Below are 18,448 nucleotides of genomic sequence, written 5' to 3' on the forward strand. Positions count from 1 at the left end.
GGAAACTAACCAAGGAGAGAAGCAACCTAGAACTAAGGGGAAATTTCCTGACAGTGAGAACAATCAACCAACGGAACAACTTGCCTTCAGAAGTTTGGGTGTTCCATCACTGAAGGTTTTCAAAAAGAGACTGGACAAACATTTATCTGAAATGATATAGGGTCTCCTATTCAAGCAGGAGGTTGGAGTAGAAGATCTCCAAGGTCCCTTCCAATTCTATTATTCTATGTCAGAGGTCCCCAACCCTTTGGGCACCAGGGACTGGTTCCGTGGAGAAAGGTTTTTCTGCAGACCAGAGGGTGCATGGTTTTGTGTGTTGCCTGCATCCTAGGGATGGGGCTTTGCTTGTTTGTGCGGCACGGTTGCTGGCATGCTGCAGCCCGGTACTGGTCCACAGACCAGGGGTTGGGGAACCCTGTTCTATGTTCTACTGGACTTAATTCTAACTAATAGGGATAAAATGATTGAGCGAGTAGAAGTTATAGGAACTTTGGGGGACAGCAAACATGATATACTAGAATTCACCCTAATGCAGACACAGGTGAGTGAACAATTGATGTCATTCAGCTTGACATCAGTACCTGGGAAAACCTGGAAAATATAATAAAACAGCACATTTGTGAGCACCTAGAAATGAGCAGGGTGATTACTAGAAGCCAGTATGAGTTTGTTAAAGGCAGGTCATGCCAAACAAACCTTATTGCCTTCTTTGATAAAGTGACTAAATGAGTGGATCAAAGAAATGCCATGGATGTAGTTTATTTATTTATTTAATTATTAGATTTATTTGCCACCCTTTTCATCTCAAGTAAGTATAAATAGTCTTCAGTGAGGCATTTGATAAAGTAGACCACAGCCTACTGCTTGGTAAAGTAGAACAATGTGGGATCAACAGTAGCACCATCAAATAGACAGAAGTACCATCAGATGAATTTGGAGGGAAGCATACAGTGGGATACCTCAGGGTTCTATCTTGGGCCCAGTGCTCTTCAACATCTTCATAAATGATAAAGATAAGAGGATTGAAGGGGTGTTCATCAAATTTTCAGATGACACCAAGCTGGGAGGAATTGCTAATGCTCTGGAAGATAGACTCAAGGTTCAGAAGGATCTTGACAGACTTGAGCATGGGGCCATATCCAACAAGATGCAGTTCAGTGGTGAGAAAAGTAAGGTGGTGCTCTTAGGTAGGAAAAACCAAACACGCAGGTACAGTATAGGCAGTACCTGGCTCAACAGTAGTAACTATGAGAGGGATTTAGGTGTCCTGGTGGACCACTGCTTAAGTATGAGCCTGTGTGGCAGCCTATAGTATACCTGCCAATGCAGTTCTAGGCTGCATCAACAAAAGGAAAGAATCAAGAACACAAAAAGTGATAGTTATATTCTATAATGCACTAGTAAGGCCACACCTGGAATACTGTGTCCAGTTCTGATCATGATATTAAAAAAATGATGCTGAGGCCCTAGAAAGAGTGCCAAGAACAGCAACAAAGTTGGTAAAAGTTCTGGAGGCTAAACTATATAATAAATTGCTAAGAGAACTAGATATGTATAGCCTAATGAAGAGAAGGCTTAGAGGTGACATCATAGCCATCTTCAAATACCTGAAGGATTGTTACAAGGAACCAGGGGTTCCAGAGCACCTGAGGGAAGAACAAGAAGAAATAGGTGGAAGCTAGTCAGGGAGAGATCCAATCTGAAACTAAGGAGAAACTTCCTGACAGTGGGAACAATTACTCAGTGGAACAACTTGCCTCCCAGTGTTGTGGAAGCCCCATCACTGGAGGTTTTCAAGAAAAGATTGGGCAACCGTTTGCCTGGGATGGAATAAGGACTCCTGCGTATGGCAGTGAGTTTGACTAGAACACCTCCAAGGTCCCTTCTAGCCCTATGAATCTATGACTCTTCCCTCACCCAACTGTCAGGAGAAACTTCCTGACAGTTAGAACAATTAATCAGTGGAACAACCTGCCTCCAGAAACGGTGAATGCTCCAACACTGGAAGTTTTTAAGAAGAGATTGGACAGCCATTTGTCTGAAATGCCATGGTATAGAGTTTCCTGCCTGAGCAGGGGATTGGACTAGATGACCTCCAAGGTCCCTTCCAACTTTATTATTATTATTATTACTACTACTACTACTACTACTACTACTACTACTACTACTACTACTACTACTACTTTGGAAGGAAATACATCAACGTATTCAGAAAAATTTTTAAATGAAATTTGAATTGAAACCACAAGTACTTTGAAAATAATTCCAGAAAGCTTAAATTGAAAGTATCAAACTTTTGAAGATATATGTTGACAGCAGCAAGAACAAAACCTGGCACAATACTGAAAAAGAGTCTTCTATTGATAGAAGATTAGGGGATTAAAGTTGCTGAATAGGTGGCAATTGCAAAAATGATGGTCTATAGTTATAATAGAAGTTTAACCAAATTTAAGCAGAAATGGCTCCTTTTTACGTGACATATCATGCAGCAAGGCAGATTGAGGCATTTGGAATACGATTTCTAAGAAAAGAGTCAAGAGACTCAAAACAACAGATGGATGAAATGACTTAAATAGATATAAGGAAAAACCTCCAATGCATTGTAAAGTATAGTTCAAATATTTAAGGAGTGGTTAGTGGTGGCAGAAAAAAAATAGAAGTGAAGAAGAAAGTGTGTCATCAAAAATTCCCTTCACAATGTTTTACTTATGTTTTATTTTTCACTTTGCCTTTTGTATCTTTATTTTTTACTGTTTTATACTCTTTAAGCCTAAGCAGAGCAGCAAAAAATAAAAGAAAAAGAATAAATTAGGCACTATGCACGTGCATTGAATGCATATGTTGCATAAAAGTTGAGAGAACAAGGATTTCTTGCTCTACAATCAAAAAGTCTGGAGCAAGAAGCTGTGCCTTGCATGGAATTGGGTTTTAACAATCGGAAGAGCCAAGCAGTTTATGTTAGTCAACAAGTGGTCTGCTATGTAACATTTTTATTGGGCGATCTATTTGACATCCTCAATTGACCACAACTTCCACACATATTAAAGCATTTCTCTCTGTCAAGTTTCTTAGACATTCTTTACTGTATGTTGGCAGACCATAACTATGCAATCCCAGAAAGTAGGTGTGTGATTTAAGGAGGTGCCAACAGTGCCCACATCCATTCTGACAGGCATCTCTTTAAGACATACGGATACTTTGTGGGATATTGACTCCTGAGTTCAGGAAAAGAACTCAGATTCTTTAAGAAGGCATTGTCAGCACCCATGCCTGAGCCAAAGCAACTTTTTGACATTGCAGTCAAAACACTGCACATCATTACATTAGCTAATAAACTAGTCTTCTCTGCCTGTCTCAAACTGCTAATACTTCGACAAACTGCAATATGTCAGCTCCTTGACAAACTTGTAATATTTGTGCTGAATACATTAAACCAGTGGGTTTTTTTCAAACATGGCAACTTTTAAGATGTGTGAACTTCAGTTTCCAAAATTTCTCAACCCTCATGCTGGCTGGGGAATTCTAAGAGTTGAAGTCCACACATCTTAAAACTGCCACATTTGAAAAACACTGCATTAAACAGAAAAAGGAACAATACTGTATGGACTCTTGTCTAAGCTCCTTTTCTATTTTGAACCATTCTGTTTCTCCAAATTCAGTTATAGTAACTTCTCACTGATTGTCAAGATTCCTCATAAGACTACTATAGCCAATTATTCAAATACATTTACCAGCCTTGATACATTCATATTCTAACCTTGTGTTATAGGGGATCTATAGATTCTATAAATCCAGTCCTTTCCTAATATTGTTGAAAGCAGCCTTGCACCCTTGCCGTGCAAGATCCACCCATTTTGTGTATTTGACACCACAATGAAGGAACAAAAGGGATGGACTGTCATTTTTGTCATTTGTCTTTGGATTAGTGCAGTTGTTCAGTGTTTTGAGCATTCTGTTGTTATCTCCATTTTTCAATAAAAGCAGATACACCAATCTTTTCAATTTCTAGGTCACACAGGCTTGTTTCTTATTTATTATCAAAGAGCTCTGAGTCTCTTTTCCTGAGGTTTTAAATAGTTCACTGGGTATTTCATCTGCACCTGATGCTTTCCTGTCTGACAGCTGATCTATTGACCTCACTTTCTACTGGAATTAGTTCCTGAATATATTCTCTCTCCACAAATGCTTCTGTCATTTAGAGTCCTGTTTGTAAAGGGTTTCAGTGTGGTCTTTCTTTCTTTTTTTTAACCTCATTTGCTTTTATCTTATTTCTTTCATGATTATACTTCAGCATTTCTGAAAAAATCCTGTGATTTATTTGATCTTCCAAAAAAAAAAAAAAAAAAAAGAGAATGTTCTTTTTCCTTCTCTTGTTATATTTTGGTTAGTTGACATTCTGATTTGAGATATCCTTTCTTGTCCTCTCTTACTTAATGTTAACAGCCTGTGTTCAGTTGCCATATGCTATTTTTATTGCCCAGGGGCTTTCATTCTTTGTTTATATCTGGCTATCTGAATAGTTTCTTCTGAAAGCCACTTAGATCTTTTTCTTTTTGAAATTTTAGGGACTTTTCATTGCTTTGTCTCTTATTTCCTCCCATAGTTCCTCAGGTTCACTTTCTCAATAGCTAAGAGCACTAAATCTTGCATTTACAATACCAAAATTATACCCTTGACTGTAGTTACCCCAGGCCATATCTGGTTGATGCACATGCTCTAATGGGAGACAGACCATCATCCCACAGATAACCCAGCCCTGTGCCATGAAGGGTTTTATAAATATTAAGCAACACTTTGAATTGTACCTTGAAGCAGTGGTGGGATTCAAATATGTGAACAACCGGTTCTCTGTGTGGATGCTGCTTCCAGAAATCCATTCTGGGCCTGGGCAACAAAAAATTAGCTACCGGTTCTGCTGAACTGGTGCAAATCAGCTGAATCCCACCACTCCTGGAAGCCTCTTGCAAGTCTGTGCAGCTTATGCAGCTGTTTAGGGAAGGTGGTGGAGAAGACCATTAGTTCACAGCTCCAGAGGGTCCTGGAAAAAATGGAGGCATGATGGCTCTGTGGTTAAAGACACCAAGCTTGTCAGCTGGAGAACTGACAGCCTGGGTTTGAGACCCAAGTACCACATGAAGGGGTGAACTCCTGGTACCTGCCCCAGCTTCTGCCAACCTAGCAGTATGAAAGCATGCAAATGCAAGTAGATAAATAGGTACCCCAGTGCTTTTTTTGTAAAATAAAAAAAAGGTGCCGGAACTCACACACGTCATACAACCCGCCTTGTCTACCCTACAAGGTTCCATCCAAAAAAGGTGCCAGAACTCCATTCTGGGCGTTCTATGACAAAAAAAAGCCCTGGATACCACTTCAATGGGAAGGCAACTGTGTTCTGTGCACCTCAGCATATAGCCATGCTGGCCACATGACCATGGAAAGGGGCTTTGTGACAATGCTAGCTCCCTCAGCTAAGAAACAGAGATGAGCACCACCCTCTAGAGTCAGAAATGATTGGACAGAGGAAATCTTTACCTTTAGGTACTGCATGATTTTGTGCCTTTTTAGTCTTCACTGAGAACAAACTCTTCCTTTGGAAGTTGTGTTCCTTCACCTCTTCTCATAGCAGAGGTTAAGCGTGGCATTAGCTTTTTCATTTCTGCAGCAGAATAAATGAGAGAACGCCCATGTTCTCTTACCTTAGGTTAGTCCCCATTGGAGCTGGTAGATCCAAAATGGTAAAGAAACTCTCAAATCAAGCTCAGCTTGAGAATTATATTCATGCAGTTTTCTTGAAAATGATTTAACATTGCCTTCTTTTAGGATATATATTTTTTTCAGATTACTTGGGAAATTTCCAATAAAAATTGCATTTGAAGAACCCTGCTGTAAGTGTATTCTTTCTCACACTGAAGCACGCATTATTCACTCTTGAAATTAAAGGATTGTCTACTCCACCCTACTATTATCTATGCAATCTCACATATATCTACGTGGCAATAAATTCCATTGAAACCAGTTAACTGGAATGCTAAATCATGCAAACAATCTATTTGTGACATCGGCCACTTCTTTCCACTTGCTCACTATGAAAAATGCGGGTGGCAAATATATATATATATTCACACTCTTTGCTGAAGCCCAAATTGATTTTTCCCCCTACCACTTGTCATCTGTGTATGTATTTTGCAGAAAAATCCAAATTTCAGGTTGTGTTCACAGCAAGAAAATATTGCTGGATGTAAACATTATTTACTGCGCAAGGGATGAAATGACAGAACAGAAAGATCTAACCCAGTACATGTAAACATGGCAACTTTACGTATGTACCAATTAAATGTATTGGGTAACTATTTATTAGTACATTTAGATCTTATCAATCATATAAAATTGGATTCCATATGTGGGATTCTGGATAATCCCACATTAATCTTCTTTACCTTGAAAAACTTAGTTAATTAATTGCTGTAAGCACATCATCATAGGCTCGTCTCTGCTATCTGCTCAATCTGAGTTTTCTAAGTCACATGTATAATTGTTTGTGTACTGTACTACTTCGAACTATTTTTAACTGATGTGATGCCTGTTTCATGAGAAATGAGTGGTAGCAATAAAAATGTTTCAGCTACACCTCTTTATGTCATAACCACAATAGAAGCCTACATAGAAGCCTACATAGTTTTGAAACTACTAAGGGAGCAGCAAAACACGTGCTCTTTAAAAACAAAACAATTAGAGATATCAAATGGACCAATGACTAGGTTGAAAAGCCGGGCGCAAAGCCGGCTGGTAACATAAAGAGAACTCCCATTAACTTGCTTTTATGCTCTGATGCTGTCGGCAGTGCTGGCCGACGAAATATTAAACAGCTTTTAGTTTGACATTATCCTGGTGTTCGAATTTATTTATTTTTATTTTTATTGCATATATATATATATACCTATAAGAAACCACAAGGGTGTTATGTGCATTATGAAGCAAATGTCATCTAGTACATAATTTCCATTATTTGTGTGATGTCACAAAGTATATGGCATCACTACTTCCCTCCCTCAACATCTATAAGCCTATCTTGGTACATCTAGCTGTTTAAATTAACAACTACTGTGTTGTCCTCCCAAAATACAGATATCTGAGAAATACTCCATTAGGTTTAGACAGCAACTCATTATGTCCTTAAATGAAACTTCTGGATATTTTCAGATAAATAACTGAAAGAATATATTACCAAAAAGTACTGTGTGAAGTAGCTCCATCTTTTCTTTCCTAATGGATTTTCACTGAAAATAAATTGAAAAAAGAAAAATAGGTAGGATTACAAATGGAGGACACTGCTGTTTAGATCCTGTGTAGTGTTGACTAGAGCAGCGCTATTATGCAATACAAGTAATATCTGGAAACCTGAAATCAATCAGCTACAATATTTTGCATCTTTTTTTTTTTGAGTGAAAAAGCCTTCTCTCTGTAAAAACCTGGCAACATGACAAAACTAAAATGCTTCCAAAAAAAACCATGTTTGACAATTTGGATAAAGACTGTTGATGTTGTGTTGTACCTTGGAGTCTTTATATTGTTAAAGAGGAAATTTAGGAGAAATTGGGCAGAAACAGCACTTTGGATCTGAAGACTGAAGATGCAAGTCAACATTTTAGACTCCCAAAGATGCTTTTTCACAAAGCAACTGGACTTTCTTATTTTTCTTTGAAGACGTTTCGTTTCTCATCCAAGAAGCTTCTTCAGCGCTGACTGGATGGTGGGGAATGAAAGGATTTCTATAAATGCAAATGACCAGCTGTATGCAAGAAGTATAAATCTTTCCATTCCCCCCCCTCCCACTCCCATCCAATCAGAGCTGAAGAAGCTTCTTGGATGAGAAATGAAATGTCTTCAAAGAAAAACAAGAAAGTTCAGTTGCCTCGTGAAAAACACCTTTGGGATAATTCTGACCTGGATGACTGAGAATTTCCATAGACATTCAACATTTTAGACTTCCATTTCAGCAGACTCTAATCCAAGTCACATTTACTAAGGAAAGTTAACTTAATAATCGGATTTAGTAGCCTCAGTTTGAAAAACAGATGCTTTCTCCTTTACTTATTAATAATAACTGTTGCTGGGGTAAACTCTAAAGTGATTTAAATATGAATGCACATGCCTTTAATTTCATGTATGTTTGGCTTAAAAAAAAAGTCTACCAAGCTTTCATGTAAGATAACTGCAAGCACTGTACAAAACATCATTGAAAAATCCCCTTTTATAATGCCAAAATCATTAAAAGCAGGTGCCGAACCCCCTTTTTTTATTCAGTGCCTTTCCAATCACATCTCCTGGCTCCCAAAAATGATGGCAGGATCTTTCTGCCTATGTGCAAATCACAGGATTGGTGGAACATGCTGCTTTTTTAATTATTATTATTAAAAGTTTTACAAATTACAATATAAACCCACCCATCCCCTCCCCCACTTCCCAGAGCTGATTACAGGGTAACAAATAAACAAACATACTCTAGCTAACATAAACCAACTAAACTATCAATCAAAACCATAATACACTTTAACTCCTTCTCAAAACAAATATTAACAAATTAAGACAAAAATAATAATACCATTAATACTATTAATAATTATCTAAAATCTATTCAAAAGCAAGATAATACTTTTCAGTTTCATACTTCTTCTGAATATAATCAATCCATCTTCTCCAAACCATAATATATCTTTCTTGTGAATGATCCTTCAAATAGGCGGAGATTTTCACCATTTCTGCTAAATTAGACACTTTAAATATCCATTCTTCCAAAGTAGGCAATAGGTTTTTCTTCCAATAGTGCCCCACCAATAATCTTGCAGCAGTTATGAAGTTCAACATCAAATTAGTTTCTTTAACATCCAAATCTACAATAATACCCAACAAAAATAATTGCGGAGTAAACTTTATCTTTTTCTTAAAAATCTTTTGAATATTCCACCAAATCTTAATCAAAAAAGCTTTAATATCTTTACAAGTCCACCAAATATGAAAATAAGTTGCATCTAAATTTCCACATCTCCAACATTTGGGCTGTAATTTCGGATACATGCGGGACAACTTTTGGGGATCCAAATGCCATCTATAAAACATTTTATAAAAATTTTCTCTTAAATTTTGTGCTTGAGTAAATTTTACATTTCTAACCCAAATTGTCTCCCATGTATCCAATAAAATTGGCTCTTGGATATTTTGCACCCATTTAATCATACAATCTTTAACTAACTCCGTTTCAGAGTCCAATTCTATTAAAGCATTATAAATTCTTTTTATATGAAATCGACTTTGATCTTTAATCTGTTTTACCAAATTCACATCCTTTAAAATAATACCAACCTTTTTATCTATATTCCACCTCAATAACAATTGATTATAATAAAACCAAGAATATACAATATTTTCTTGCTTCAACTCAGTTAAAGGCTTTAATTGCTAATGCTGCCCAACCAAACTAAGTAATTCCTTATAAGAAATCTTATCCAAATTTACTCCCCTAGATACTCCCTCTATCACGTGTCCTGAAACCCCCCAAATTGGGATTTTATAATTTAACCTATAGTAATACTTTTTCCAGACACGCAGCAAGGCACTTCTCAAAATATGGGTTTTAAAAACCTGATCCATTTTTTTATCATAAATTAAATATCCGTGCCATCCATATAATAAATCCCATCCCTCAAGAGATAGGATATTCTTATTTGTTAAGTTGACCCAATCACTAATCAAGGTTAAAACCACTGCATATTAATACAATTTTAAATTTGGTACCTTTAATCCTCCCCTTTCCCGTGTATCCTGCATAATTTTAAATTTAACTCTCGGCTTTTTCCCTGCCCAAATAAATTTATTAATCCCCTTCTGCCATTCTTCCAAATTGGCATCTTTTTTCAAAATAGGTTATCATCTGAAATAAAAAAAGAAACTTTGGAAGTATATTCATTTTAACTGCCGAAATTCTCCCCAACAAAGATAATTGTAATTTTTTCCAATCATTTAAATCCTTTTGCACTTTTACCCATAATATCTCATAATTATTTTTATACAATTTAACATTAGAGGACGTTAAATAAATTCCTAAATATTTGACCTTTCTCATTATTTCAAAACCTGTTAATTTAACTATAATATCCTTTTCCTTCATAGACATATTTTTTGATAATATTTTAGTCTTATTATTATTTACCTTAAACCCAGAAACCTTCCCATACTGAAGTAAAATTTCAACCAAATCCCTAACCGAATCTGTCGGTTGAGATAATGTCACAACCAAGTCATCAGCAAAAGCTCTCAACCTATAATCATTCTTATTTATTTTTATTCCCTTTATTCTAGGTGACTCCCGAATTTTAATAAGTAAAATCTCCATGGTTAAAACAAATAACAATGGGGATAAAGGACATCCCTGTCTTGTACCCTTTTCAATTTTAAATGCTTCTGTTAAACGCCCATTAACTATAATTTGTGCAGATTGCTGTTGATATATTGCCTTAAGGGCAAATAAAAATTTATCCCCAGAACATGCTGCTTGACCACCCCTACTCCATTCATATAGTGAAAGTTTGAAAATATTATTCAGTTCCTATTCCCTTGATTGTAGGAATACGCCCTTCAGTGACTCTTGCTGGGTGGTCCCTACAATTTGATTGATATCAAGCTTCCTAATGTTTGTTTTATTGTTGAAAACACATCTCCATCTTTCCGTTTTCTTCCCTAGTGCATCCCTTTAAGAAAGCTCTTTATTCAGTGTAGGTGAGCTTGAGTATAAACTGAGGAGGGTAATCTTAACCCCCTTAAACAGCTTGGAACTGTGCAATTCCCAGTTTTGTCAGTGATTCTCAAGCTTTGTGGGACCACAGTCCCCCAAATGATTAAGTGAATCTGCCTGGAGTAAAACTAATGATTTTATTGGACGATCAAATAAATACATCACTTACAATAATTAAATGTTAATCTGCATATTACAGTCAGGGCTTTTTTTGTCATAGAACGCCCAGAACAGAGTTCCAGCACCTTTTTTGGATGGAACCTTGTAGGGTAGGCAAGGCGGGTTGTATGATGTGTGTGAGTTCTGGCACCTTATTTTTTTTTTATTTTTTTTTTACAAAAAAAGCACTGTTTACAGTAATCTGTACAGCAACTGTCCCCTGTGGGCTTGTGCAAGCAAAGCAAGGAGCAAAATCCAGAGCAAGCTCTGCCCACAAAATGTGATTGGGACTTTTTTATGTATATTTTATTAATTTTTTACAATAACAATCTTTAGTATTTAGTAAGCAACACATTGTCTGGGTTTACATGTTTGACATTAATAATAGTACAATTTCCATTCCTACCCTTTATTCCGTTTTTCTAACCATTTATAAAAATTTTCCCATGTTTGAAAATATTCTGAATCTTGCTTCCCCTTCATTCTCAATGTGAGCCTATCCATTTCTGCATAGTCCAAAATTTTCTTAATTATATCTTCTTCAGATGGTATTTCTTCATTTTTCCAGTATTGAGCAAATGTAATTCTCGCTGCTGTTAATATATGTAATATTAAGTATACACATTTTTATCATAATTTTCTGAGATTATACCTAAAAGAAATAATTCCGATTTATAGTCTACATGTGCTCCTATCATCTTTTCTAGCCACCTATGTATTTTTGACCAATAGTTCTTTGCTTTAGGGCATGTCCACCAAAGATGATAATAGGTGCCTGGATTTTGTCTGCATTTCCAACGATTGCTAGACATTTTTTAAAACATTTTTGCTAGTCTTGCAGGTGGTAAGTGCCATCTATAGAAGATTTTATATAAGTTTTCTTTATAAGTAGCTGCCCTTGTTATTTTGTAATTTCTTTCCCATAAGTTTTGATATTTTTCTAACTCTACATTGTGCTCATGTTTTTTGGCCAAGTTATCATTGTTTCTTTAACTTGTTCATTTTCCATCTTTAAATTTAACAGAAAGCTGTACAGTTTCTTGATCAATTTGTCATCTGATGACAATAATATCTGGTCTAACGCTGTCTGGTCTTTGTAAAAACCATATCTTTTTACATCTTTCTCATATCTCATTTGCATTTGCAGGTGTGGCCACCATGATAGCTCAATGCCCTGTTCTTCCGATTCTTGTTTAGTTTGTAGTTTCCCATCAGTATTCAAAATATCTTTATAAGTCACAAGTTTCTCATAATTAATTAAGTTTGGGTGTACAAACGCCTCCATTGTCAAAAGCCATCCTAGTATTTTCATGTAAATTCTTGATTTTACTTTTTCCCATGTCAAAAGCAGCGCATTTCTTACATAGTAGTTTTGAAAGTATTTGTGCAATTGTTTTTCCCATACCATTGGGATTGGGACTTTTAAATATTGTTCCTCCCCAGCTGCTTATGATTCTCATACATTCCTCTGGGAATTTCAATCATCAGTTTGAGAAGCCTTGCTTTAGGTTAGGGGTAGGCAACCTTGGCTCTTTTATGACTCGTGGACTTCAACTCGCTGGCTCAGGAATTCTGGGAGTTGAGGTCCACGAGTCATAAAAGAGCCGAGGTTGCCTACCCCTGCTTTAGGTGATATAAGAATAATCAAGCAAACTGCCCCTCTCCAACTTTTAATGCAATAATGTAGTTAAACTTCAGGGCTTCCAGCTAGGCCTGGCCCTTTAGTAAGAGCTGTCAAGCTGAAATTCAACCATTCATTTAGTGACCATTCAAAGTTACAGCAGAACTGGAAAAAAGGGATTTATGACCAGTATTCATACTTATGAACTGTTGCGGCATTCCCAGGGTCATGCGATCAAAATTGAAGCACTTGGCAACTGGCATGTATTTATGGCAGTTGTGCTCTCCTGGGGTCATGTGATCATTATTTGTAACCTTCCCAGCCAGCTTCCAACAAGCTGGGGGAAGCCAGACTCATTTACTGACTGTATAATTCACTTAACAACTGCAGTGATTCACGTAACAATTACAGCAAAAAAAGGTTGTAAAAGGGGGGGAACCTCACTTAACAACTCCATTGCTTAGCCACAGAATTTTTGGGTTCAACTGTAGTCATAAGTCAAGGACTACTTGTATATAATATCCCAAGTCCTATCTAAGTAAGCTTACAAGATGTCTGGCAAAAGGGGAGAACATGCCCTCTTTTGTCCTTATCTCTTCAATCTGGCAGACATAGCCTTGAAATCAATTATTGTCTGGCTTTTTGAGTGTCTTGTATTCATTTATTTATTTAGCTCTATTTTCCCAACAGCAGCCATTCAAACTTTGTGTATTATGACCTTGTAAAATGACAGTTTCTTTTTTCCCCTCATCCACTGACAGCCTAAATTTATATGATTTAAATTATTTTCTGATCTCAGCAATCAGGATTATATAAACTGGCTTATTAGATCTGACAGAGAGGGCATGTTCAGGATACCATCTGTCAGGGACTACATTTGGTAGGTTCCAGGTGGCCGATCTTCTCTGTCATGGCACCCATCTTATCAGACATTCTTCCTTCTGACATTAGGTCAGCTCCATCCCTTTTGTTATTTCGGAAGTCCCTCATGACTTGGTTATGTCACCAGGCCTGGTCAACCCAGAGAACCCAAGCCTTGTTTAGATGGCTCCACTCTTGAGGCTGAATGCATTCATTGTCTCTCGGTATGGAGTTTGCATACTTTTTACTTTTAATTAATCTTTATCCTAATATTGCTTTTTAATTTTTTTAATGTCCCATATGTGTTGATAGATAGATAGATAGATAGATAGATAGATAGATAGATAGATGCCTCCCAGAGTCACTTCTTGTATAAATTTGATTAATAAATAAAACACATACAATAAAATCAGCTTCAATCCAGCCCCTTCAAATCTGGGATAGCTTTAGTCTGTAGATCAGGGGTGTCAAACTGCTGGCCCACGGGCCAATTGCATCATACGGACACCACGCCCACCTCAGCTCTGGCAATGCAAAAAATTTTGCGATACGTCGCGACACGTCACGTGACATAGCGAGTTTGACACCTATGCTGTAGATCATATGATTTTCCTGACCTTTTATGGTGAAATTTGAAAAGTGTGTTGTCATTAATTCTACATAATTGCTTGAAAATATACACTTGTTGGAAAAGTAGATGACTGAGAAAGAACTGGAAAAGCTTGAGCAAGTCTTTTCAGAACAGATAAGGAGCCGATTGGATGTGGTGTAATATTAAGACATTTCTCCTCAGAAATTACTATTATTAAAAGCCCATACATCTAAAAGGAGGGGAGGAAAGACATATATTAAACTGTAGCCTACACAAGACAGGAATTTGGGAGAGATCACATCTACTCATTCCCTTTTATTTATCTGCTTTTTGGATTAAGAGTATTATAGGATTAAGTGTACAAATCTCAGATACAGTTTTCCTGACTGCATATATTTCTGACATGTATCACCCAGGGAAGGAAAGGAGCAACAAAGCCTGAAATGACAAAGGAGGGAATGGATACTAGTTACAACGGGAAGGGGGTGCTGATAGAACACAGGGAGTTTGCTCACTAAAAGCCAGTCCTGGATATGATATGAATAAAATAACAGATATTGTGTGAGACTATCACCTGCATTATTGTTTATGGCAGGAGCAGCAGAACAATAAGGTTACACAATTATGCAATACAACTAATAGCAGTATAACACTACTGTACTCTTTTGTTTGGTTTCTAGCCTATTCTACTAAGAAGTGGCCATCTACCCAGTATTTGGTGGCTATTTTCCACATCAAAGGCATGGCAGAAATTTCAGTACCAGGGTTATGTATTCCTATTGGAAGTTACTCAGTCCATCTCTGTAATTCAGAGGAGTTGAAAAAAAAAACACCTTAATTCATTTTGCAATCAATCCACCTTTCCTTTGAGCACTGTGGAAAGAAGTGAGGGAGCAATTTTCAGTTTTTCTTTCCAGCAGCAGGATTTATCTATGTGCCAACGAAGTAAGCCTACCCTCCCTTCTTGCAACAATAAATGACATGTAGATTCAGAATGAGAGATTTGTTTTAGGTTGCTACAATTCCTCTGCACCCGCTCCCTCCCCCGACACCAGGGCATTTCCTTTTTAAGAGCTTGCAAAACTGAAAGGGAATGAAGCACAAAAAGAAAATCAGCCCATCGCCCCTTTTAAAAGGCAATTCTGCCTGCCTGTCTCTCTTTAATCTGCACCCAAAGCCCAGGATCAGAGGCTGACGTCATCCTGCCCCTGAGCCTCCCTCTCTGATTGGCTGGGGATGACGTCAGGTGCTTTTTTTTCAAGGCATGACCTAATCCTCAGTTCATTTTTAGTTCTAAAGTGCAACCTTCTGTCTTCCTGGATCCTTCAGCCCTGTTAACGCTTATCTGTGCTATCCCCCCCCCACACATACATAATACACAGCGCGCGCGCGCCCGCCCGCCCGCGTCCTCGGTGCGGGAATATGCCTGCTCCCTAGTTTCCTCGGCTGGCATAATGACCGCAGTTCGGTGTGGCTGCGTGTTTGTGTTTGCAGAAGGCTAAGAACTTGCATTCTCAGCGCTTGCCCAAGCCTTTCAAAGCTGTTCCCATCAGATCCTCTCGTAATTGTGGTTAATCATCCTGACGAATGTGCAGAATTTGGCAACCAGTCGGAGCGCTGCAGGGGCTTTGATCTTGGGCTGCGGAGGAAGTGCCAGGCGGGTAAGTGTTCCCACCTATTAAGGGTTGCCTTGAATGGGAGCTGCGGATAGTAGAGCGGGGGGGGGGCTTAATCATCCCGCAGAGCACTGCAGTACCATAGCTATTTTGCGGGTCTGAAATCTTGTGGGAACCTGACAAGGATTTTCTGTGCATGTGCTGCATTACCTCAGGACCCAAACGCCGCCTCCTGCGTGCCGCAGATGGAAACTGGGATGAAATGTGGCTGCAGATTGGGTTCTGTTTAATCTGCGACGGTGCGTGAATTTGGTCTGTGGTTATTGTTTTTTTTTTTCCTGTACGAGGAAGTTTGTTCGGGCAGGGTGGGGGTGGGGAGGTCTTTGGTGGTGGTGGAGTTTGCGTGTGTGCGTTTAATGCACAATTCCTGCAGGATCAAGTAGGAACCCTCTTGCAGGCATTCGCAAATCCGCAGCAACGATCGCGGTGATGCGGAGAAAACAGACCTCCAACCAACCCATCGCATATTTATGACGTGTGTTGAAATAAAAGGAGGGTTAAAGAGGAGGGGTGGGGGAAAAGAGACAGGTTATGTAGTCGGGGTCAGTTAAAAAAAAAAAAAAGATCTGAAGATGTTGTTGAGGGTGGCAGGTATGTATATTGTATAGCCTCTATTCCCCTTTATTGTCGTTTATGACGCAAGGCTTGGGGGAAAAAAGCCCAAAGAAAGACGAGTTTCAAACTCTCTTTTTGGATGCTGAAATTTGAAGGCTCTGATGTTCTTGGGAGGTGGGAGGTTTCATCGGGCTGGCAGTGTTCCTGATGCTACCAATAGTTTGCTCAGTCCCCAGAGAATTGGAGATAAGGAATCGGGTGCCTGCGAAGTTTCACTTGCTGGTGTCTTTAGGAGAAGTCAATAAATAATGAATTAAAGAGAGTTGAAAGCCATTCCTACCACAAAGCATTTGGAGCCAGGGCTCTTGCCAGCAACCATGTTTGTACTGTGAGTCAGCCTTGACTACTCCAAAACACGGACTGCCCCATGTAGCCCCGTTTAGGAGCAAAAGATTCTTACTAAGGCTCTGCACCCTTGTTTGTCTTGTGCCTGGTTCAGCAAAGCCCAGGGAGAAACTTTTTCGTGGTGGGTCAGGGTAAAGAAGCATTCTTGAAGTCTGCTAAGATTTGGCACCCAAAAATGTGGACCAGGTTGAAGTCCTTCTTGTAAGAAAGAAGAATAGCGGTGGAAAATTGGGATACTAAAGATACTAAAGGCCCCGGTTCACCTAATATATTATAGTTCTACAACAACCAGGCCTTTTCAGCAGGTTTTTTTAAAATAAATAAATAAATAGACCTGTCTTTATTTTCCTTTTACAAAAGTTGGTTAGTGTTTGTTTCATAGCTACAGAGCATAGTTCTCAGCTTCATGGTCTGTAAGATGAAGTTCTGATTTTAATTAATTTGTAACCTTAGAATGAACCATAACAAATAATTCCTAAAATTCTGCAACTGTTTAATTGAATATTAGTTTTTGCAGAATTCCCACTGAATTATGAAAAAAAATGCAGTGGGAAGCCCCACATTAACTAGATTTTACAAACTAGAATTTGGCTGCAATATGCCTCCAAAGAACCACCCTTTATCTTTTAGAATTATAGAACACCTAAGGAATTTAAAACACCTCCAAACTTACAGGAGAAGGTATAAATAGTAGAGGTGAGTAGAGGTTTGGATTTTGATTTAATGTGTGTGTAGGCAGATGGTTAAAGAGTTGAAAGACTAGTCACAGAAGCTCTGTGGACAACTTCAAGCCAGCCATATTCTCTCTTTCTGTTTATCTGTCTTGGTGACGTCTACCCCATTAGTTTGTTGTTCAGAAAAATAGGAAGAAGGAGCACTGTTGAGGGTCCCTTGAGTTCCTGAATGAAAGATTGGATGTGATTCAGATCATTCAAGCTGCTAAATCAGGCTGACTCTGAAATATGATTTCATGGCTGACCTTGATACACTGTGGTGATGTAGAAAAGGGGGGGAAAGTAAATAAAAAAATCCAACTATTTTTAAACCCAACATGCATTTTGCCCTGTGTAGTTTAATATATTTCATATTTGGACATTTCAAACAGCACTTTTACTACTATTGATGGAAAAGCCCCTTTGTCAGGAAGCTTAAAAAGCCTGTGTACATCCAAACCAGGGAAGTGTGCTGAGCAGGCAACAGCAAGAAATTTGATGGGTCAGCTGACTCATTTTGCATGTGAATATGCAAGCCTGAATGAATGTATGTATTTGTCTCTGTGCAATTCTACGTATTTGTCTAGTGAGCATGCATGCATGTGAAAGATATCATGGAGTAAGAAGTTTTTAGCTACACTGCACCTACTTCTAGTTGCATTCTGTTGTCTTTCTGAATACTTGCAATCAACCTTTATCAAAGATTATACACATGTGCACACTGGTGTGTATTCTGCCAAAGGCAAAATGAAGAATGGTTGCAGGAATTAGTCTAGTCATAAAGTCCCAAAGGGCTCTGAGGATTCCATACAGGAGAGCAGTCCACTTCTCTTTCAGTCCTATTACAGATGTGGATTGCAAAAGACACAGCTTCATTGATGCTTCCCATTCTCTGCTTGCTCCCCTTCCTCCTCCCTGCCTTTCCTTTTAATCTGTCGAGAAGAGCATAAGATCTCTGATTGCTCAGGCAGGCAGGTAGAAATGACCGGTCGGCTGGAGAAGTGTACATTGGGAAAAAAGCCATGATATTGTATGGTTATTCAAAAAGCAATACAATGTTGGTATAATTTGCGGGTG

The 18,448-nt window shown here is 38.2% G+C and overlaps 1 protein-coding gene across 3 annotated transcripts in view; it reads left to right on the forward strand.

Moving 5' to 3' along the window:
• The first annotated feature begins 15,354 nt into the window (after nt 1–15,354).
• Nucleotides 15,355–18,448, forward strand: part of DUSP8 (dual specificity phosphatase 8) — a 105,740-nt gene continuing 102,646 nt past the window's right edge. For 2 of the 3 annotated variants that reach the window (XM_039332134.1, XM_039332136.1), the window contains exon 1: nt 15,355–15,683. The gene's annotated coding sequence lies outside the window, so the exon portion shown is untranslated. Of the gene's footprint in view, nt 15,684–15,821; nt 15,938–18,448 lie in introns of those variants that run through there. The other variant, XM_039332135.1, reaches the window with a different exon arrangement.

The sequence above is a fragment of the Crotalus tigris genome, unplaced genomic scaffold, assembly GCF_016545835.1.
Source record: "Crotalus tigris isolate CLP2741 ecotype Arizona unplaced genomic scaffold, ASM1654583v1 scf7180000024450.1299024, whole genome shotgun sequence".
Taxonomy (NCBI): Eukaryota; Metazoa; Chordata; class Lepidosauria; order Squamata; family Viperidae; genus Crotalus; species Crotalus tigris.